Raw genomic sequence first — 24,039 nt, 5'->3', positions numbered from 1 at the left:
AGTCGAAGTCCATAACTATGAAGCCTCTATTGAATGTTAGTCTGAGTTCACATTGCTTCTAACTTGGGCTTTTCAGAGCCCAATATTGATTTCCTTCTACAAAGGGATAAATCCTTTCATGTTGTAATTCCATAAACATTGCAGAGGTTCTGGGAGAGGGGTAGTAGAAGGTGAGGGTAGAATTTTCATCTGATTAAACAATTTCAACTCTCAAATAAATTGTTCCCTTAGCTCTTAATGTCAGTTTGGCAGGGACTAAATCATTTCCCCCTACCATTAAATCTAATATGGCAGGTATATATTAATTTTGGTATGTTTCGGTGACACCTGTCATGGAAGCTATATGGATAGGTAAATGGGAATTATTAGATGATTTGATATTTTTCATTAATGAGAAATGGATTAGACACTTAATAAATTTAAGTGATTGCTTATTTTATTCTAACTTCATAGTAACAGGCAGCTATATATAATGGTGAAGAACAATTTAGGTAAGCAAGTATTAAAAATAAGTATGCATAATTCTACTGCTGTTCAGCTGTTTTTCAAGGTGTTGTGTGAAGGGCTTTTTTTTCCTTTTCTGGTTTACCTGCCTCATGAGAGCTTTATGAAGATTACTACCTATCTGGCAATTAAGTTTTGCAAAGTGACTTGGGGACCTCAGAGGAAAAAAAGACTTTTTAAATGCAGAATGGTAATAATTTCCCTGACAGTGTGGAATGTGCCAACTATATTAAGTGAGTAAAATAACATGTTAAATCCCTTTTAGAAAAGAAAAAAATTTTCAAAATGTATTCCTATATCAAAACTGGCAATATAAGACAGTGGTCATTGTTATATATATATAATCATGGAATTTAAGAATTTTAGAGCTGTGAGGAAAATTACAGATCCTCTGGTCCACTTTCATCATCATTCAAATATGAAAACAAGCAGACAAAGGTTAAATAACCTACCAAGTTCCTACTGCTGTGCTGATTAAGATTTTTTTGTGTGTGTGTATTCCCAGTGCTTTTGTTAAATCATTTTAGTTTTGTCCAACTCTTCATCACTTCATTTGGAGTCTTCTTGGTAAAGATACTGGACTTGTCTACCATTTCTTTCTCTAGCATATTTCACAGATGAGAAAATTGAGGCAAACAAGATTAAGTGACTTTCCCAGAATCATACAGCTATTAAATGTTTGAGGCTGAATTTAAACTCATGAAGATACCTTCCTAATTTCAAGTCCAGTGTTCTGTCCACTGTACCACTTAGGTGTCCATGTATCCCCAAGTGCCTGACAAATAATATATGCGTGTGTGTATATACACATATATGTGTGTGTGTGTGTGTGTGTGTGTGTGTGTAATACTTGTTGATTAATTGATTTCTGACAGAGGTTTAGGTTAACGCAATGATTTTTTTTTCAGAAATGTAAAAATGCAATGATGAATATTTAGTTCTAATTTAGAACTGAATTCTATTTCTTGTCCATAGAGAAGGGAGAAAGGTGCAAAATGTAATAACAATGTGTAAATGTATATATTCATAGGATCATAGGATCATGGAACTTAAAGTTTATAAAGAACCTTAGAAATTATTTAGTTCAACCTACTTCCCATATTTTAACAACCCAATTCAATTCACCAACATTTACCAAGTCCATACTATGTGTAAGGGTTTTTCCCAGTCCTAGGCAGCAGAGGAAGGTAAGGCATTAGTTTGAAGGAAGGAACAACACCAACAGATAGTTGGCAATAAAACAGCATCTTCAATATCTTTTTTAAATAATTAAGGTCAAACTGGTGTAGTTTATGGAGTCCAAATCTAGGAGCTAATAATAAAAGAGTAACAGTTATTTTTGTCTCTTATTCAATTTAATATTTGCATTTGTATACAATTTAAGTTTGCAAAGTGCCTTTACATATAACCATATAAACCTGTGAGATTTTTAATCCCCATTTGACAGATAAAGTAATTGAAGTTTACAAAGATATAAAATGACTTGTTTAAAGCCTCATGACTATTCACTGAGAAAAAAAAGTCTCAAGTCCTTTATTTCTGATTCAGTATTTTAGTTATCATTCTCTCACCAAAGAAAGTTAAGATGGCATTGAAAAATACATAAGCTATCCTAAAATTCTCACAGGATACATTATTAGCATTCTCCCTCAAAATATTACTGGCTCCATTTCATTCATATTTTGAAATACTGTGGCTATTTTTACTTAATGAAATCCCCGTCCACTCTTTGCTTTTCCTCATTAAATACTAATTTCTCCCTAAATCTTGTAGTGGTTTAGAAAATGGCATTTAGTTGCGAAAACCTACTTTCAATTACTCTTTTTTCATAGTGTTTATTGGGGGGAAGGGACCCCAATTACAATTACTCTTTTTTTCATGGTGGTTAGTGAGGAAAACCAATTTATAATTCTTTTTCCATTTTGTTATTTTGAATTTTTTGCATTTTGATTCAGCATTTATATACATAATCATTTCTTTGAGAATGTATGCCATTTATTGATTTTTTCAAACATTGTTTGCTTCTATAGACTCATAATGTTATCTATTTTGATTTAAGTTAGGATGTGAGGAAAAGCTCCTGCATCTAATCAAAAAATAAACAACTTAGAAAAAAACATTAATCCAGATAGACAAAAATAAGCAGTATCTATGGGCTAAATAAAAATTTGTTTAAAAAAGAAGTAATTGTCATTGATGCTCATCCTTTGTTTTCAAAGAGGACAAATGACATGGAATGATGTTTTGACTTGAAAATGAATTGAAATTTTGTGAGGGCAGAGTTTCACAAAGTCATCAGCCTCACTCTCTCTTCCTAACTCATCAAATCCAGGAGCAATGCAAACTCATGACAACTGACTATGGCTGGGATGCAGTGGATAAAACTTGGTGTTTACAAGGTCTAAGCTCTAAGCACCCCACTGTCCCTTCATGGCCATTAGAACAAACTGTTCTCATCTTTTCATTCCACTGGGGGAATTCTTCATAAGAAGTCTTCACATTCAGATCTCCTGATGTCAATGTCAGTCTTCTAGTCATTGGACCTCCTAGATGCCCTGCCAGTTCGCATTTCTCATAATTGAATTTCTTCTGCTTTGTTGTGGGAAGTTTTCTGTTTTGTAGAAAAAGGATAAGAGGATGTACAGCAAGGAATCTAAAAGAATGAATAAAAGAATAAAAAATGAATGAAAAAATTCTTCAGCTGTCCTGTCAATTCAAATATGCTCCCACTAGATTGGTTTTGATGCATTTAAGCCCATAAAAATATTTTAAACCAGTCAGGGACATTAGCATACCATTGTCTTCCTCACCATAACAATAGCAACAACAAAAAAAGACATTTATATATTAGGGGGAAAAAAATGAGATAGGAACCAGGACAAGTAGATTCTTGTTAGTCACTAACAAGCTAAAGAACCTTAAGCAAGTAACTGCAGACCTCAATATCCACACTTTTTCTTGTTGGTTAATTAACATTTCTTTAAAGGAATAATTATAAATATTGTTGTTATATTTCCAAAGAGGCTAAAAACACTTTTCTGGTTTTGTAATTGCTATACTAAAAAGCAAAAACAAAAATCAAAACTTTCTTAAGATAGAATTTTAAAGCTGTGACTAGAATAATATAGTCTTATTAGGTGCACATGAGAACATTGAAACATAGGAAACATTTTATTTAATCAAGGTCACACAACTACTGTGTGACATGAATTCTACAAATCCATGTTAACGAATACAGAATGATTGAATGTCATCTCACCAACACAGTAGGTAAAAGAATAATTGTCCTATCATGTATCATTTAATATTTCTCCACATAGCATTCACCCTATTTTATGGCACCAATTCACTGTAAACTCATATTGAATTTGTTGAGTACTAATACTCAAAGATACAAGTAATGTCTTTTTTCTTAGTGATGATTCCTAACCGGCAATTTTCTGTATTATGCTATATTTTCTTTTCATCAGATTCTGCCTTTCCCTAGTGAATTAACTCGCATTTATCTTGATTAAACCTTACTCTATTGATTGCTGTCCCTTTCTCTAACATCTCAGAATCTTGCCATATATTAATTCTGTTTTCCATGGTATTAACTTAGCCTCAAGGTGCCTGATAACATTTAGCAAAGTTTTCAAATCTGCCAACATGGAATAATATCCTTTTCAATTTCTGTTCATTCCCTTCGATTCTAAGAGGACCACAGAAAGATATGTCTTACACATTTCACCTTGCTAAGAGGCACATTTTTTTTTTACTTATTTATGGTTTCAATTTTTTTTCTCATCTTAACATCCTATTCATATCCTAATAGAGATATGGATTCAGAGTGCAGATTGAGACCTTTCAAAAAATTAGTCAATGAAAAAAATTAGCTCTACTTGGCTATTCATTTTTGTAACAAGGGGTTTGTTTTTATTGCTTTTTCAATTAATAGGGGGTAAGGAGAGAGAAAGAGAGAGGGGGGAATCATCATTTGGAATTAAAATAAAATTTTAAAATATTTCTCTTATCTTTCCAAGGAGAAAAACACATAAGTTTAGAGATTACTGGGGGCCCAAAGGTACCTTCCTCTCACCTTCCTCTAGTGAGCCTTTAGTATCACCCCAAAATAGCAATAACACTGCAATTGATTATTTATCTTCACTTATATTTTGCCCTGTAAAATATTTTAATATAACTGTGTTTTTCTATATAAGTAATAGGACTCCTAGTTTCCATACAAGGATTAAAGGTAATAAATAAATATGCATATGTACACAATGTGTATGTGTGTATTGTGCAGAGTGAAAGAGAAAAAGCTTGGGATATAAGACAGCCCTTCTTTCAATCTAAGGGGGGGGGGGAATTTTAAAAATGTAAATTACTTGAAGAATCCTGAAAACACATAAAGGAACTCTCACAAGGTCACAATCCATAGAATCCTTTTTCTACTCCCTATCGAAAATTAGTTTAGTATTTCCACAGAATCCTACAATTTTCCAGATTCTGAGTTTTTCTATGGTTGAGACATCCTCCCTACCAAAAACTGTGTAACAAAAGTACCAAAAAGCAAAGTCAGTGACTTTTTTATCCCACAGATTATGACTTTAGTCTCTTATTGATCTTTTAGCTATAGCAGCCACATGCGTGATCTTCTTGCTTGAAACAGGTATGATGTTCAGGAAATGATGCTTAGGTTATGGTAAACTAACTTCTTTTTTAGTTTGTTTTGTGAGAATCTTGTTGTTGTTAGAGTATAACTAAACTACTTAGTACAGGGAGACAGATATTCCAAGAGTAAAAAGTTGGGAGGGAGGACATTCCAGGCATTGGAAAAAGTCAACTCAGAGCCCCAGGAATAAAAAGTGCATTGACGTGTTGAAGTAAAAGCAAGGAAGTCCATCTGACTGGATAATAGAGCCTGGGGAGGGTTACAGATAGGATAGCAAAATTATCATAAGGGTTGGAAAGAACTAGATTTGCAAAGACTTTAAGTGTAAAGGAACTTTTTAATGGTTTTCTGATCTTTCCTCTCAAAAAAAAAATAAATAAAATATCTTCTCCATCTTTTGCTTGACACTCTATTAATAAGAGACAATCTTTCATTTCACAGTCAAAGAGAGCTGATGCAAATAGTTTGATCCTGGAGTTAATGGAGAGCCCTGAAGTGTACTGAGCAATGAAGTAATATGATCAAGCCTACAATTTAGGCTAATTGGCTAGCAATTCATATGCTTCATTGATATTCTCATTATGTAAAAAGGACACTAGGAATGTTTCCAGTATGTTGAGTGAACTCCTTATGGCGATATATGGAAGGACATCAACAAGGGTTGTAAGAATAAATATGGACAAGGTGAATTGCATTTGACATTGTTGGTGGGAATCTCAAGTGACTTAGCTCATAGATCCATTGAAATATGAATGCACTGAAAGATTGCATCTTTCTACCTAATGGCTAGAATTCCTGGAGATAGGAAATCCTAAGGCAGCTAGGTGCTACAGTGGACAAAGCAGTGGTCCTGAAGTCAGGAAAACAAGAGTTCAAATTTAACTTGGACACTTACTCAACCCTGGGAAGTCACCTAACCTCACAACCTCAATTTCTACAACTATAAAATGGGAATAATAATAGCATCCACCACCAAAGATTGTTTGGAATCAAATGAAATAATGATTGTAAAGCACAGGGCCAAGTACATAGTAAAGAGGTGCTTACCAAATCCCAACCCCTGCTCATGCTGGGCTACATGTTCCATTCCTCCTCCTCTTCAGTCTTCTCCTTTTGGCTCATTTAAACACAAAGATCTGGGGAACTCTTAATTTTTCCTATTCTTGCTACTTTTACTAGCTCTGAATCTGCTTTTCTAGAGTGTTGGAGGGTTTATAGCAGCAGCAGAAACTGAACAGTGAGGCTGTTGGATTGCCTACAACCTATGTGACAACTGGACAAAGATTAGGGAAAAGACAACTCAGAATGGGGAAATAGGATGAGAGGTGACCAAACAGATCTTGAGACCTAAGAATAAAAAGGAAGGGATAAATCTTTTTTTTTTTTAATAGCCTTTTATTTACAGGATATATACATGGGTAACTTTACAGCATTAACAATTGCCAAACCTCTTGTTCCAATTTTTCACCTCTTACCCCTCCCCACTCCCTCCCCTAGAGGGCAGGATGACCAGTAGATGTTAAATATATTAAAATATAAATTAGATACACAATAAGTATACCTGACCAAAACGTTATTTTGCTATAGAAAAAGAATCAGACTCTGAAATATTGTACAATTAGCTTGTGAAGGAAATCAAAAATGCAGGTGTGCATAAATATAGGGATTAGAATTCAATGTAATGGTTTTAGTCATCTCCCAGAGTTCTTTTTCTAGGCATAGCTAGTTCAGTTCATTACTGCTCCATTAGAAATGATTTGGTTGATCTCGTTGCTGAGGATGGCCTGGTCCATCAGAACTGGTCATCATATAGTATTGTTGTTGAAGTATATAATGATCTCCTGGTCCTGCTCATTTCACTCAGCATCAGTTCATGTAAGTCTCTCCAGGCCTTTCTGAAATTATCCTATTGGTCATTTCTTACAGAACAGTAATATTCCATAATTTTCATATACCACAATTTATTCAACCATTCTCAACTGATGGACATCCATTCAGTTTCCAGTTTTAGCCACTACAAAAGGGCTGCCACAAACATTCGTGCACATACAGGTCCCTTTCCCTTCTTTATAATCTCTTTGGGATATAATCCCAGTAGTAACACTGCTGGATCAAAGGGTATGCACAGTTTGATAACTTTTTGAGCATAGTTCCAAACTACTCTCAAAATGGTTGGATTCATTCACAACTCCACCAACAATGCATCAATGTCCCAGTTTTCCGCATCCCCTCCAACAATCATCATTATTTTTCCTGTCATCTTAGCCAATCTGACAGGTGTGTAGTGGTATCTTAGAGTTGTCTTAATTTGCATTTCTCTGATTAATAATGACTTGGAGCATCTTTTCATATGACTAGAAATAGTTTCAATTTCTTCATCTGAGAATTGTCTGTTCATATCCTTTGACCATTTTTCAATTGGAGAATGGCTTGATTTTTTATAAATTAGAGTTAATTCTCTATATATTTTGGAAATGAGGCCTTTATCAGAACCTTTGACTGTAAAAATATTTTCCCAGTTTATTGCTTCCCTTCTAATCTTGTCTGCATTAGTTTTGTTTGTACAAAAACTTTTCAGTTTAGTATAATCGAAATTTTCTATTTTGTGATCAGTAATGATCTCTAGTTCTGCTTTGGTCATAAAGACCTTCCAGAAGGGATAAATCTTAAGGAAGAAGGAGGGAATAAAGGAGATTGCCCTAGCTAACTTTATAGTCCCTTTCCCTCTCAAAAAAATTAATAAAATGTCTTCTCCATCTTCTTGCTTGATACCCTATTAACAGGATTCAGTCTTTCATTCCACAGTCAAAGAGAGCTGATGCAAATAGTTTGGGAAAGTTAGGCAGTAAGTGTGAATAAACTTCAGTCAGAGCATAAGTGATAATATCAGAGCATTTCCTAGTTTTGAGGTAATTAAAATCAGAAAGACAGCAAGTGTTAAAAGCTAAGGGGGAACATTTCTCTGAAGGATAAAAGAAAACAGAAAGAGAAGGCTAGGGAACCGAAACCATTGAACTCTTCTTCTGTGTTTCCTGCTGTCCTTAGACAAAGATCTGGAACTACAATGAACCTTAAGGATCAGTTAGTCCAAACCTTCATTTATCATGAGAGAAAACTGAAACTTGAGGAGATTAATTACCTTGTCCAATGCTATCATGGTACTAAGCAGGTACTGTCCAGTATTAACACCCAGATCTTCTGGTTTTAAACCCAATAGACTTTCAACAAGGAAACATCAAAAAATTGTGGAGAAAACACTAGACTAGAAGCTAAAGGACCTTTACTGAAATGTCAGCTCTAATATTTATAAAGTTTCTTTATCTGTAGAATGGAGGCAATAATACTTTATACTTCTCCTCTCACAAGAAAGAAAGAAAAAAATTTTTTAACTGTTAGCTATGCTCCAGGTAGAAAATAGAAAGATTAGGGGCAGTTAGGTGATGCAGTGGATAGAGCATAAGCACTGGAGTCAGGAGGACCTGAGTTGAAATCTGGCCTCAGACACTCCTAGCTATGTGACCCTGGGCAAGTCACTTAACCCCAATTGCCCTAGCATCCCCCCCCAAAAAAAAAAAACAAACAATTAATTCTTTAAAAAAAAAGAAAAAAATAAAAGATCACCAGAGACCTCTTGGCATTCCAAATCTGCTGCTTTAATAACACAGATGAACTTGTATAAATTGCCTAGATTACATCATGGCATCAATTTGCCCATCTTTAAAATAAGAGGGTGGCATTGGATGATATTCTCATATTTCTAAATCCCACTAGCTCTTATGTATTTAAACATCATAAGTTTAACTGTAGAGTATGTTCCAGATATCTTCCTACTTCCTCCCTTTCCTCAAAATGCAATTATTGAGTGGACTTGAGTCTATGATCTCTATCTTCAGAATGACAAGAGAAATTAACAAATAATCAGATATATTAATTCATATTAATAGGTCATTGTATCATTTTTTCACCTTCTTTTTACTAATACTTACTCAGTGCCTACTGGGCTTAATTAACACTGAGTTAAGAAGTATTTATTAATTTTCTACTATATGTATACAGAGAGACACACAAATACATATGTATATATATATATATATGTGTGTGTGGGGTGTATTAGGGTATAATAAGAATAGAGTATTAGTATATGTATATATAAACATATTTGTATATATTATAGGGTATATGTGTATATAGAATATATGTGCATGCATATGGAATATACATTAATATATATATAATATAAACTTAACAATTTCCAAAGAATTCTTATACATTGCATCATTTTGATCCTTATAATAATTTAATGGAATTAGAGCAATAACTAATATTTATTTTTCTGGATGAAGAAAATAAGGACTAAAAAGGTATTGATCTTAGTCTAACACTTCTTTTGACAGGTGAAGAAATTAAGACCCAGAAAATGAAATGATTTACCAACCTATGGTCACAAAGTTATGTGATAACACAATAAAAGCTACCATCTCAGGTCTCCTTGTTTTCAAGTTAACCATATTGCTTTCTCCTACAACCATTTAGCAACAGAGTCAGAACATTAAAATGAGTTCTCCTGGGCTCTAGATCTTTGCACAAAAACCATGCTATAAGAATACCAAAACATAATGTCTGGACCTGGGTAAAATATATAGATGTAAAGAAAGGCCCATAAGAATATGTCAACCTGGGGGAGTTTTAGACTTACAGGCAAGCCAGTCTGGAAGATGATTTTAGTTAGTGGAGCTTTTTAGTACTACTCCAACCTCATCAACAAAGTAGTTACCCACTCCACCCATAAGACTAGTTTTACATCTCTGTATCCTAAATCACTCTGAATTCCTCAAGTAGCAAATTTTTGGCCAGTTTAGTTTGTCGTATATCTCACCCAGGTAAGATCAGATACATAGAGTAGGCCTGTAAGTATTATTCTGATTATAAAACCCAGGGGAAACATTTTGCTTTTGCTGTGAGTAATCCAGTTTTTTTGCAAGTGAATTTGAATTGCAAAATCTGTTGGCTGTGTACACAGGCAAGCCCTGTCCCTTGCAGATGGAAGAAGCAGAAAAAAGTTCTCAATTTATAGTCAAGTGTTATGATGCACAAGGCAGTCATAGCTTCCCTGGAAGGAAAGCAGGGACTTGACACAGCAATCTAGACTTTTTATGGTTAGTATTATGTTCTTGTTAATGAATCCACTGATGATCATTTTGTTGGACAGTAAAAATTTTGTTTTGACTTTACTTTGTAATTCACAGATTTTCATTTAATTTTTGCTTTTGTTCAGTCAATCATAGAATCTGACTGCTAAAGATTGTAAGAGGCCTTAAAAATACATTATCAGATCCTTACCTAAAGAGAAATTGACCAGGAACAGCTGAGAAATTTGTCCAAGGTCATTCAATTAGTTGGTCCCAGATAATAAACACCATATCGCTGGAAAGACTTCAGAGACCTTCTGGCTCAAACCACACCCAAACAAAAATCTGCTCAAAGACCAATCTCAAAAGATCATTCAATATTTCCTTGAAGACCTTCAATGAGGAAGAAGTTCTGAGTCCTTTTTTCCATTTTTAGAGATCTAATTAATAAGAATAATACTAAGTTCATTATCATAAGAAGGTTGAATTGCCAGGAGTAATATTTTATTCCAATAAGTTAATGGAAAAGCTAAGAATAGAACCAATATTTCTTGATTCATAATCCTCTGTCCTATTTTCACATCACTTAATAAACCTCATTCCTTAGTTCCTACTTTTACTTGTTTCTTAACTATGCACAGAGTAGTTGTTTCTCTTCAATTGCAGATAGCCAGGTAGGAGATACAGGAGAAAGAGTATTGGGCTTGAAGACAGAAATCTAGCCTTTGTATATTTACTAGTTGTGTGACTCTAGTCAAGTCATCTAACCTCAATTTCTTCATTTGTAAAATGAGAGTAATAATAGCACCTGCCTCCCAAGGTTGTTGTGAGAATCAAATAAGATAATATTTGTAAAGTGCTTAGAAAAGTATCTAGCACATAGTAGGCGCTATATAAATGTTTATTCTAGTCAACTTTCTCCTCCTCCCTTTGAGTTTTAACATAAGTTTCTTGCTGTGTATATTCTTAGACAATACTTTGTGCCAAAGGTGGAGCAATCAGAAATAACAGTTAAATGTAGTTCCAAAAATAAAACACACATGCCCAAATTCATTTATAGATTTAAGTTTGGGAGGTTTTCAAATCATGCAAAACAGAGGATCTCATTCATCTGAATTTTTGGAGTTTCTCATAACTAAACACTGATGGATATGGAGTCTTACTATTCAGTTATAATCAGTAAGCATCTGTTAATGTGATCAACACTTTGCTGGGTGCTGGGTGGATAGAAAAGTGGGACAGTCCGGTATTCCTCACATTTCTGACAAAGTAAATATGGGATATACACAAAATAAATATATTGTGATTTGAGAAGGGGATACTGACAACTGGGGGAAATAGGAAAAATGTTCTTAAAAGGGGTAACATTTGAGCTGAGCTTGGAAGGGAGCAGCAGGTTACAAGAAGTAAAGGTGAGTGATATCCCTTCCTCTCCTTGCCCAACTCTATTTCAGGAAACTTTTGGTTAGTGCTGTGTGCTTAGTGTTCTGGAAGGAAATGAATTCTTTCCTCCGAATATAGCTATAACATTTCCATGTCTTATGTCCCTTGCTTATATCAGAAATATAGCATCAAATGTTATGCTTTAAGAAAGCAAAGCTAGAAATATGAAATTCACGTTAGTTGGACAAGAGAATAATTCATTTTCAGGGAACCTAAAAGAAATAAAAATTAGTTATTAATTCCCTTGATGAACTCATATCTTCTCTATCAATAGATATGTGATTAGTGGATACTTTCAGGAAGTCCTCAAAACAAAAGATACATAAATCCAATGAAAAGCTAGAGGTCATCAGTAAGAAATCACAGATAAAACAAATATCACATAGTACTTTCCAACTCTGAGTTTCTGTGAGGCTGTGACATGAAGACTCATAATAGCCTTTCATTAAAAACTGATTAAAAGCCTAACAAAGCATGGGGATGACCAAATGTTCAAAAAGGGGGGGCGGGAGGGGGAAAGGCACTTTGTGCTTGTGATTGTACTAAATTTGCTTACATATTTTTTTCAATATCATCCCCGCCTACCTTCATCTTTGTTCTATCTTAGCCAGCATTCAGTTTTAAAGAGGAAATATCAAATTTGTTTTTCCCCAGCTGGTTTTATTGGTTGTTGATAGGAGCTGAAGAATCTCTGAAGGCTGAATTATGGGAGCTAAACAGATATAAAAGACCTTGCTTAAAAGTGTCAGCAGTACTTGACTGTTCTAGGAAAAAAATCTTCAAAGTCCCCTTTATAAAGAGACTGGTAATTGCATCACTTACTAAAAGCACCCAGAATATCAGGACCTGTTAGAATCCTGCCATAGCAATATGGCAGCTAGGAACAATTTACTAATATGACTCTTTTCCTGTACTCACTATGGTTTTATGCTGGAGAGTGTAGGAGAATGAGGGCACCATTTATAAGAACAGACTAGTAAGAAAGGAAACTTGGTTTGCAGAAATGGAAGAATTCGTTAGGGTCTTTTTGTTTGTTTTTGACATGTTTGGGATTTTCTTTAGGAAATTCAAGTTGAAATCTTCAGCATGAATTTGGAAATACTGGACTGAAGGTTAGGAAAGAGGTCAGGGAAAGAGGTATTTGAATGTCTTAGAAGGCAAATGATGAATGAAATCCAAGAAAGCAGGGTGCTCAGTAGTGTCAAATGCTGTCAAAAGGACAAGTAAAATGAGAATGAGAAAAAACGACTGAAAATTCAAGTTGATTTGTAAGATCATTGGTGACATTTGAGGGTTCAGCTACACTGGAAAAGGGCAGATTTGGGGGTTTTAAGGAGAGCATAATGATGAGGAAGCAAAGGTAGTATTTAAGGATTGGTTTAGTTATTGAAATAAAAGAAATGAGATGTAATTAAAAGAGGCTGTCGGGCCAAGTGAAAGAACAGATGTGTCAATTTTAGTAAAAAGAAGAGAAGGAATAAGGGAGAAAGAAATATAAATGTTAAAGTGAAGGGAATAATGAAAAAAGTGGGGGTATCAGATTGAAGAATGTGGAAATAGGTAGATAATTAGAAGAAGGGACAAAATTGTTTTCTGATGAAGGATGAAGTGATAGTCCAGGAGTTATTTACCAAAGTCATCCTGTAGAGAGACAATTAAGAGGAAAACAGGATTTCTAAAAGGTGTAAATCCCCATTGCTAAAGGGACCAGAATGTTGAGAAAGTGTACTGAGCATGAATTCAAGTGAGCATACAGAGAGGGTTTACACACATGAACATATATGTGTATTGCATAAATGTACAGACATCTATAATTATACATAGACTAAATGAAGTGATAGAAGAGTATAATCCTAATTTATATATGCATTTGATTTACTTCTCATTGATGCATTTGTTTGAATGAGTATTTGTGATATTATTTACATAGTTATTAATATTTTATGTTTTCCAGTTATATGTAAAACAATTTTTAATGTGTGTTTTGTAAAACTTTGAATTTCACATTCTCTTGCTTCCTTCCTCCCCAAACCACCTCCTTTGAGAAAGGACATGTGAAATTATATAAAACACTTTCATAAAACTCTTGCTGTGAAAGAAAACAGAGATCTCCCCTTCAAAAAAACCCTCAAGAAAAATAAGTTCAAAAAAGAAGTACGCTTCATTCTGTATTTAGACACAATCAATTCTTTCTCTGAGTATGGATGGTAGTTTTCATTAGAAGTCCTTCCAAATAGTCTTGGATCATTTTATTTTGAGAATAGATAGCAGTCATTCACAATTGATCATCCCACAACATTGCTATTATTTTGTACACAGTATATTTCACTTTGCATGAGCTCATGAGGGACTTTCCTGATTTTTGTGAGAGAGCAGCCTGCTCATTATCTCTTATAGAACAGTAGCATTCTATCATATTGTGATTATTTCTTTTGCTTTGTTAATAGTGATTACTTATGTTTAAGATCTGATAATGCCTGCATTGTAACTACTGTTTTGTGTAACAAAAGCATGTTAATTGGTCTTAAGAGCTAAAGTGTTAGGGGAAAAAGTTGACTGCCTTACAACAGAATTACTCCTAGGACTCTTGTAGAATTTAAGTGTTATTATGTGGTCATGGTCCTTCTTTGAAAACCCAGAATTTTCAGGAGTTCTGAAAACAGATCGTAATAAGCCAATTCAGTGTCCTTATGTGCTGTGTGTGAATTGTGAAGCACTACAGTACAGATAGCGACCCCATACATATATTACATTTAACATTTACAAATAATTATTATGCAATAAAGGCAACAGAGATGATTAAATATCTATAATATTAACTTTTATAGATTTTATTCATTTACAACATGCTGTTCATATATGCTCAATTTGCATAGTTCATTGCTTATAAAACTTAGTTGTCCATTCACTTTTTTAAAGAATATTGCATGGTACGATGGACAGAAATTTTTATTATGAGTTAATACTCACAGAAAATAAACTCAGATTCTGTATCATGACTATGTATGTCAAGTTGAACTGACTTTACAAACACTTAAAAAAATTATTCTAAAAAAATTTAAATTTAATGGGCTGCTGGATAGGACATTAGAAATAATATGACTAAAAGATGATGACACAGTTTATTTTTCCAGCATCTTAAAACTGGAGAAAAATAAGATGTAGGTAGAATCTAATAAATGTAATTTTGTATTTATCCTGAGTTCTTTTAAAACATCCTATTCAAAAATGAGTGCATACAATTTTTTTTCTTTACAAAGCACTTGCTCAGACAATTGTAGTATCTCTAAGAAAATGGCTAGCTTATCTCTTTAGAAGGATATATATTTATTGATCAAAATCCAGTTTGATTTTTTAAACCCCAGGATAACAGGGTCTTTGCTGTCACTACTTAAAGACTAAAAATACTGCCTCATGACTCAGGAATCTAGACCTTCTACTAATTAATGATTCTCATTACTATTCATATAGTCTTTAGAACCACAAAAATTGCTTTACTCCCTAGGCAAGGAATTATGAGGATCCAAACTCTATGTAAGTCATCAATGAGGAGTAGATAATATCATAAAGATTTATCTGCTCCATAGCATGTATCTAACAAGACAGACAATTTTTCCAGACTTCATAGGTTCTAGATGTGTGTGTATGTATGTATCTTACACTTAGAAAAATCTATATTTTTTAATTGTATCGTTCCCTGGTCTAGTTTAAGTTATGATTTTTCCTTTTGGCAACCTCAAAAATTGTATGTTTTTTGGTTTTAAGTTCCTACTCTACAAGCTAAGCTCCCAGATAAATTCTTCTAGTAGTTAGGTCAATAACCAGCTTCCAGTTCTGGTTCCAGGTTCTTTATCTTTTTAATATCCAATTTATTATTTTTATTATTATTTATATTTATAGATTATTATTTTTATTATAAGTATAATTTTATTAATTAAATTTATTAATTTTATTCCACCAGAAAACCAGGGCATAAGCATCTTGTCAACTGTCCTCTCAGGACCCAGATCTCTAGAAGCCAAAAGTTCCCTACACATATACACACACCACCCACCCATAGTACTAAATATGAGTTCAAGTGTTCATTTAAAGAGGATGTACACCCATAAGCTCATATGTATATATGTATAAATGTATAGATATCTGTACTTATATCTGTATATTGAATACAGTGGTAAGAGAGTGGGTTGTACCAATTTAAGTATGTGACGATTTATTATTACTGCATTTCTTTGATTTAGTACTTGTGATATTATTTCTTTTGCTTTGTTAGTAGTGATTAATTATATTTTAAGTTCTAAAAGTATCAGAATTGTGAATGACTGTCTTTGTATAAACAGAAATATATCAAAGCGTCCTCAGAACTGAAGTAATAAGTAAAAGGAATGGATTCTCCTACAACAGATTTATTCCTGGGGCCCTTAGAGAATTTAACTATTATGTGATAGGAGTCCTCTAGAAACCTAGAACTCTCAGCATGATAGCAGATTGGAATGAGTGCACTTTTGTGTGCATGTGCACACACATTTGAATCAATATTACAGAAGCAGCATTTAGCACCTATAGGCTTGATCCCCAGAGCTCAGCTGTAGCTTCTCCCTTTAAAGATGTAGTAGTTAATTCTGAAGAGGTGGGGAGGGCTTTTTCATATTATTACTCATGAATCTACACCAATGTGTTTTTCCTTCTTTCATGATTACTAATTCTTATTAATTAATCAAACAGGCTTAATTAACTTTTAAAAGGAAATATTTTATAATATTATTGTAAAAATAGCTGGAACATAAAATATCCCCTCAAAAGTCTGACTCATTCTCTCCCAAGTAATTAGAATCCAGAGGAAAGTGGGCTCAAAATTAGAAAACATTTGTGTCAAACCAATTTTCTCAGATCTTGGTTGAAAGTTCTTTTCTGCCTTTGTTGGGATATACATAAAATTCTTTGTTGGCAGGATGTGGCTTTTCTGCAGGGGTTATTGTAGAGTCCTAAAGCTGCCTTTATTCAGTGTCTGGATTTTTTTTAATTTATAAAATAAAAAAAGCATTTCCATAACATAGCATAATAAAAAGATGATTGCACATAAAATTGAAAACCTACTATGTATAACTTGCTATTCCTGCTAAATATATAGCAAACTTAACATATAAATTTTTGCCCCACTTTTTTCTTTCCACACCCCATCTACCCTAGAAATGGCTATCATTACACACAAACACACATACACATGTAAAATTATTCTATATAAACAAATATAGAATAATTTATCAGTTTTTTTCTCTGCATAAAAAGTCTCTTTCTTCATATAGTAATCAATTTGAGTATTTATAATAGTTAAAATAACTTGTTCACTCAAAGTCATTCTTTTTTTTTTTTGCTGAGGCAATCAGGATTAAGTGACTTGCCCAGGATCATACAACTAGGAACTATTAAGTGTCTGAGACCAGATTTGAACTCAGGTCCTCCTGACTTCAGGGTTAGTGCTCTATTCCGCTGTCCCTCAAAGTCATTCTTTTTTTATTATCATTAGAGCTTTTTATTTACAAAACATATGCATGGGTAATTTTTTCAACATTGAACCTTGCAAAACATGCTGCTCCAAATTTTCCCCTCCTTCCCCCCACCCCCTCCCCTAGCTGGCAGCTAATCTAATACATGTTAAATATGTTAATATATGTTAAATCCAATATATGCATACATATTTATACAGTTATCTTGCTGCACAAGAAAAATCGGATCTAGAAAGAAAAAAACAGAGAAGGAAAACAAAATGCAAGCAAACATCAACAGAAAGCATGAAAATGCTATGTTATGCTCCACACTCCACTCCCATGGTCCTCTCTCTCTGGGTGTAGATGGCTCTCTTCTTCACTGAACAATTGGAATTGCTTTGAATTATCTCATTGTTGAAAAGAGCCATGTCCATCAGAATTGATCATTGTATAACCTTGTTGTTGCCATGTATAATGATCTCCTGGTTCTGCTCATTTCATTCAGCATCAGTTCATGTAAGTCTCTCCAGGCCTTTCTGAAATCATCCTGTTGGTCGTTTCTTATCAAACAATAATATTCCATGATATTCATGTATTATAAGTTATTCAGCCATTCTCCAGTTGATGGGCATCCACTCTGTTTCCAGTTTCTGGCCACTACAAAGAGGGCTGCCACAAACATTCTTGCACATACAGGTCCCTTTCCCTTCTTTAAAAATCTCTTTGGGATAGAAGCCCAGTAATATCATTGCCAGATCAAAGGGTATGCACAGTTTGATGACTTTTTGAGCATAGTTCCAAATTGCTCTCCAGAATGGCTGGATTCATTCAAGTTCCACCAACAATGCATCAATGTCCCAGTTTTCCCACAGCCCCTCCAACATTCATCATTATCTTTTCCTGTCATCTTAGCCAATCTGACAGGTGTGTAGTGGTATCTCAGAATTGTCTTAATTTGCATTTGTCTGATCAATAGTGATTTGGAGGACTCTTTCATATGACTAGAAATCGTTTCAATTTCTTCATCTGAAAATTGTCTGTTCATATCCTTTCACCATTTATGAATCCTCAGTCATTCTTAAAACAGGATTTCTGTTACTATTTACGATATTTTCTTGGTTCTGCTTATGTTCATTATTTTGTGCAACTCTTTCCATGTTTTCTAAGATCACTAAGCTCATTATTTTTATAGCACAGTAGTAATCCATCACGATACAATCAAATACTACAAGTTGTTCAGCCATTTTTTTTTATTTATTCTTGATTCCCACTATGTGACCTACTATGGGGAAACTGCTAAGGTGGTAACAGGAACCCTCCAAACCTGCAACACTCCAAAATTCACAACACCTTTCATTGGTGAATAGTCAAAGAAAATTAAGAAAATTAAATTTTTCCTCCTGCCTCAAGTGATTCATTGTCAGGAACTTAGCTGGGATGACTTTTCAGATCTCCAATTTCTAGTTCCAACTAGCTTGCTAGTTTTATACAAGCCATAACTAAGCAATATACAAGCCATACCTAAATTTCCTCAAGTAATCCAAATATATTTCTGGCATCCACTGACTTTTAACAATTTCATAATTGATCAAGGACTTTTCAAACCCAGTCTTTGAATGATTCATTAAAGGTATCTCGAACTTTTCACACTTAGTTCATGTCTATGATTGACTCAACAGAGTTGTTATTACATGATAAAAGTATTTAGACAAAGTGGGTTTTGTTTACATGACTGATTAATTGACTTCATCTACCCATCCTTATACTTCTATTGCTATTGGAAAAGGTCTGACAATTTTCTACCTTATAACTCTCTACTTATCACCCTTGAGAATTCCCAAATCAAAATTCCCTTCTTTATCTACCACTCCTCTGAGTTTGTTATTTAACTTAATTATAATTTAAGCTCCATGAGGACAAGGATCATTTCACTTTTGTATTTGTATTTCCAGATTTTAGCCCAGTACATTACAGATGCATAGTAAATTGTTGTCTATTTAGTCTTTCATTCAAGCTACAGGCCCTTTAGGGTCCTAAACTTCTGCTAGCCTGTCTGTCTTTCTAAATTTCTTCTGTTGGAGCCTAAGAAACTGAAATCCTTCTTTAGCTAGGTTTATTGGACTTGAAAGATTTTTTTAGTTTGTTTGGTTTTTTCCTTTCTCCTTTTCTTTAACAGCAAAAATTCAATTTACCATGTATATATTCAAAAATAAGTTCTTTGCTTTACCTTATACTTGATTACGTGCCAAAAACTTCATTTGAGTAGAAAATATCATCAGCTTCTTTAATGTAATGAATAAATTTTAGGTGGAAGAAGGATTTTGAAGTCATTTAATTCAAGCCCCATACTTTAGTGGTGAAGAAATTAAGGCATAGAAAGGCTATCCAATTTGCTCAGCATTATAGAGATAGTAAACAGTAGAGACAAGTGCTGAACCCAAGATGTCAAATGCTAAAAAAAAAATAATAATCCTTGCCTTTCCTCAGGCCTGAACAAGCAGAACCTCAGTGGTCAGCTTAATCAAGGATAGCAAGACACTCTTAAATCACCCCTACTCCCATGTACTAAATATACAATTTCTTCCTTTATAATGAGAAATATAATAGTCAAATAGGCCAAAAATGCCAAATACCAAAATGTATAGTCAGTTAAAGGGAGGAAAGATCAGTGTTCAACAGAATGACCAAAAAAATAGGCTTCCCAAAGGAAATGAAATTTTTGAGGGCCTTCCTCAATAAACATATTTAGGAAAAAATCTGAGAAATGGAAATAAGACCCTTTTATGGAAGAAATAATAATTTCTGACCATCTAACCAGTACTTAAATGATGCCTAGAGCTTAGTAAGGCCTTAATGAATGTTTGTTGACTGAATGATTGACTGCTGTACAGTATTTTAAGGATTACAAAATGTTTTAGAGATATTTTCTCCCTTGTTTCTTATAAGAACTTTATGAAGTACTTACTACAGATACCTTCTTAATTTTATTTTATTATTTATTTAATTTTTTGTTGATAAGTAATAATAATATATAATTAATAATAATAATAAATTAATTTATTCTCTCAGGCAAGAATATGAAATAAGAATCACATAATTAACATTTTATGATTCTCTTTCTGAAGAATTAATGTCTATCATGACATAATGTACAGAAAACTAGTCTAGGGAGCAGAAAGCCTCTGAGTATTTACTTTCCCCCTTCTAACACATATTTTGTAAATTACCCTAAGCAAATCATTTAATCTACCAATGCCATCTCCCCAGTACAAGTTAAAGAGCATCTGACGAAATAGATCCAGTTGCCTACTATTACCACCAAAATGGGGGACTTAAGGAAATGTATAAGAAAGAAGATGAATTAAAGACATATATGTTAGTAAAGACTAATTATTCTTTTCAATAAAGAAATTACATGAAACAAACCAGCTCCTTACCAAAAGCTAGCTTTCCCCTTCATATGGTGCTTTTTGACTTCTTGTGGACTTCTCCAGCTTTTGGCCAACATTATAACTTATTTTTTTTCTGCCTCCTGTCTACATCTTGGAATAGATCACTATCTTGACTCAGTTCTGAATTTTATTTACTCTACGAAATCACCATTTGGAACATGCCCTTTTCTTCCAAAAGAGAACTCTCTTAAGAATTCTAAATTGCATATACTCCTCTTCATCAAGTCTTTAAGCAAGGGGTGAATAACCATTTTTCAGATATACTATAAAGAAGAATCTTGTTCACTTATGAGTTAGATGACATGGCCTCTAAAACAATTGCAGAACTGAAATTGTATCCCATTACTTCCTCAGAGGACAGAGTTTCAAGTACATCCAAGTAAAAGTGATTTGCAGATAAGTAGAAAATAGAAGAAATAAATGTAAAAAAAAGAACTGAGTTGTAGAGGATGTCCACAGTTAGAATTTGGAAGTGAAAAAGAGCATCAGAAAAAACAAAGAAGGCAAGATTAGAAAGTATAAGGAGCAACTTATGAATTGCCTAGACACTTCTGGAACTGATTATTCTGGGCAGAAACTTGACCCTAAGTGGAGAGGGTGGTTAAGGTGTCTCCAGGGTAAGAAAAAAGTGGAGTCTGGAATGTCAGGAGAGAAACCAGAGAGAAACTCCAGTTGCTAGGAAATTACTTCCTTTAAACATTTTGGCTGGAGAACTTTGGTTGATAAATGTTCTTTAAAGTTACATTGTAATTATAAATTTAGTAAACATCATTAAAAACATTCAAATAAATACACCTGAAATTAAATTATACATATATATATATATATATATATATATATATATATATATATAAACCATAATCATGATTATTTGCAATTTATCAAAAGTACATATATTTTAACTTTAAAAAATAATATTTTAAGAGCTTAAGGCATATCCTGATATGGTAATGGAGACTTTTTAGTCTTCTGGAGAAGTATTGGAACAGCAAATATCTGTCTATGAAGTGTAAGACCTCAAAGAAACTCTGAAGCAAAATAAAATAATAAAATCTCTACAGAATCAAATAGAGCACTTTCAGAAAATAGAATCTGTAAAAAGTTAGAAGGTTTTAGGAACAGATAACACAGTTTCAGTCTGAACTCTCAAATCTTCACCAGAATCTTTAAGATAGAACTACACAGGAGGAGCAGCTTAGGTAACATGTAACTGAAAAAGAAGACAAAATGAGAAAGGCTCACTTTGCTGCCAAAGCAAAGCTGGAACACTATCTAGTGTCAAAGAACAACCAACTAAAGAAAATAAAAAGCTTAAACAAAGAAATGGTGCATAAGATCAACAAATGGATGAGTTGGATATGTATTCAACAGCTCTTAAATCACAGTATGGAAAACTGAATTAGATACTTGGAATGAGAACTCAGAGAACAACAGGAAAGACTTCTTGAGCAGAGATAAGCCTCAGAACCACCAGCAAGGTCCCTGAATAATAAAGATGGATCAAAACAATTTGTGCTTCAGGTGAAAGAGGAATATGCTACTGTATCATATATACCAACAGCTATAGTATCAAGCCAATTCCTATTATATCTACTCCAAGCAAAATGACAGCTATGAATAAGTCAAGATCTAGAGCTCTTATTCAGCCAATAGTTACACTTGCAACAATTACAAATCTAACCACTACTCCAACAGTTACAGTGATGCTCATGACACAGGTGGAATCTCAAGAAGGTACTCACTCAAAAGGACCTGTGTACAGTTTTTGGAAGCACAAATTGCTCTTCCTTGTTCTTCCAGTCCCAATGTCTATTTTTCTCTCTCTCAGTCCATTTTAATTGTTCAGCCATAAACACTTACTACAGTGTCAACAAAGTCATCCTCAGCTTGACCCTGCTAGCTAAGAACTATCCCTGAATTGTAGATGTTGTTTAAAGTTCACTAATTGAAAGATCTTCCAGTTTGACTTGGTAAGGTTTCAGTTCCTCCAAGTTAATCTTTGCCTAAATGTGCTTGTGAAGAGGACAAAAATAGTACCATACTGACATCAAAGTAAGTTTCTTATTAAATAATAGATATGATCCCAAAGAGATCTTAAAGGAGGGAAAGGGACCTGTATTTGCAAAAATGGTTGTGGTAGCCCTTTTTGTAATGGCAAGAAACTGGAAACTGAATGGATGCCCATTAGTTGGAGAATGGCTGAATAAATTGTGGTATATGAATATTATGGAATATTACTGTTCTATAAGAAATGACCAACAGGATGATTTCAGAAAGGCCTGGAAAGACTTACACGAACTGATGCTGAGTGAAATGAGTAGGACCAGGAGATCATTATATACTTCAACAACATACTATATGATGACCAGTTCTGATGGACCTGGCCATCCTCAGCAATGAGATCAACCAAATCATTTCCAATGAAGCAGTAATGAACTGAACCAGCTATGCCCAGAGAAAGAACTCTGGGAGATGACTAAAAACCATTACATTGAATTCCCAATCCCTATATTTATGCCCACCTGCATTTTTGATTTCCTTCACAAGCTAATTGTACATTATTTCAGAGTCTGATTCTTTTTGTAAAGCAAAATAATGTTTTGGTCATGTATACTTATTGTGTATCTAATTTATATTTTAATGTATTTAACATCTACTGGTCATCCTGCCATCTGGGGGAAAGGGTGGGGGGTAAGAGGTGAAAAATTGGAACAAGAGGTTTGGCAATTGTTAATGCTGTAAAGTTATCCATGCATATAACCTGTAAATAAAAGGCTATTAAATTAAAAAAAAAAAGAAATTAGTAATAATAAAAATGTTATTTTTAAAATATTGTATGATGAAAATTGTGAAAATCTGTAACATCTGCATAACACTTAACCAATATTTTCCAAAGCTTCAATTTGTGATGTTACAAAATCATGTGTAGTTTTTAAAAATCCATTCAAAGCGCAAGAATAAACAATATAATAAAATATAACTGGTATTTAGAAAATCAAAAAAAAATAAAAAAATAAATATGTATGCATATATTGGATTTAACATATTTCTATCATGTTAAACCAAAATAAACAAATAAATAATAGATATGTCTTTCTCAAAGAAATTGAAAAGCATTCCTCCTACTGAAGACATTATGACAGAGGAGAACACTAATGGGGAGGTTAAGCCCCTCAGAAATCAGGATTCACAAGATTTTACTGGAGGAATCATTTAGGAAGTAAACACTCTTAGGGAGAACAGTGAAGAAACCTCTCAATCTCTTCAAAACCCCTGAACTCAGATCAGTAAACTACAACATTTTGCCAGAATGACCAGTCTAAAAGAGATGGTGTCATTGTGATTGATAGTGATGATAAAGATGATGA

General features: G+C 33.7%; 1 pseudogene; it reads left to right on the top strand.

The window, feature by feature from the left end:
• Positions 1-11,633: 11,633 nt before the first annotated feature.
• On the top strand, positions 11,634-22,727 carry LOC111721131 (annotated as a pseudogene).
• The last annotated feature ends 1,312 nt before the right edge of the window (positions 22,728-24,039 follow it).

Source organism: Sarcophilus harrisii, chromosome 5 (genome assembly GCF_902635505.1).
Source record: "Sarcophilus harrisii chromosome 5, mSarHar1.11, whole genome shotgun sequence".
NCBI lineage: Eukaryota > Metazoa > Chordata > Mammalia > Dasyuromorphia > Dasyuridae > Sarcophilus > Sarcophilus harrisii.
This window is presented reverse-complemented; position numbering and strand designations above follow the sequence as displayed.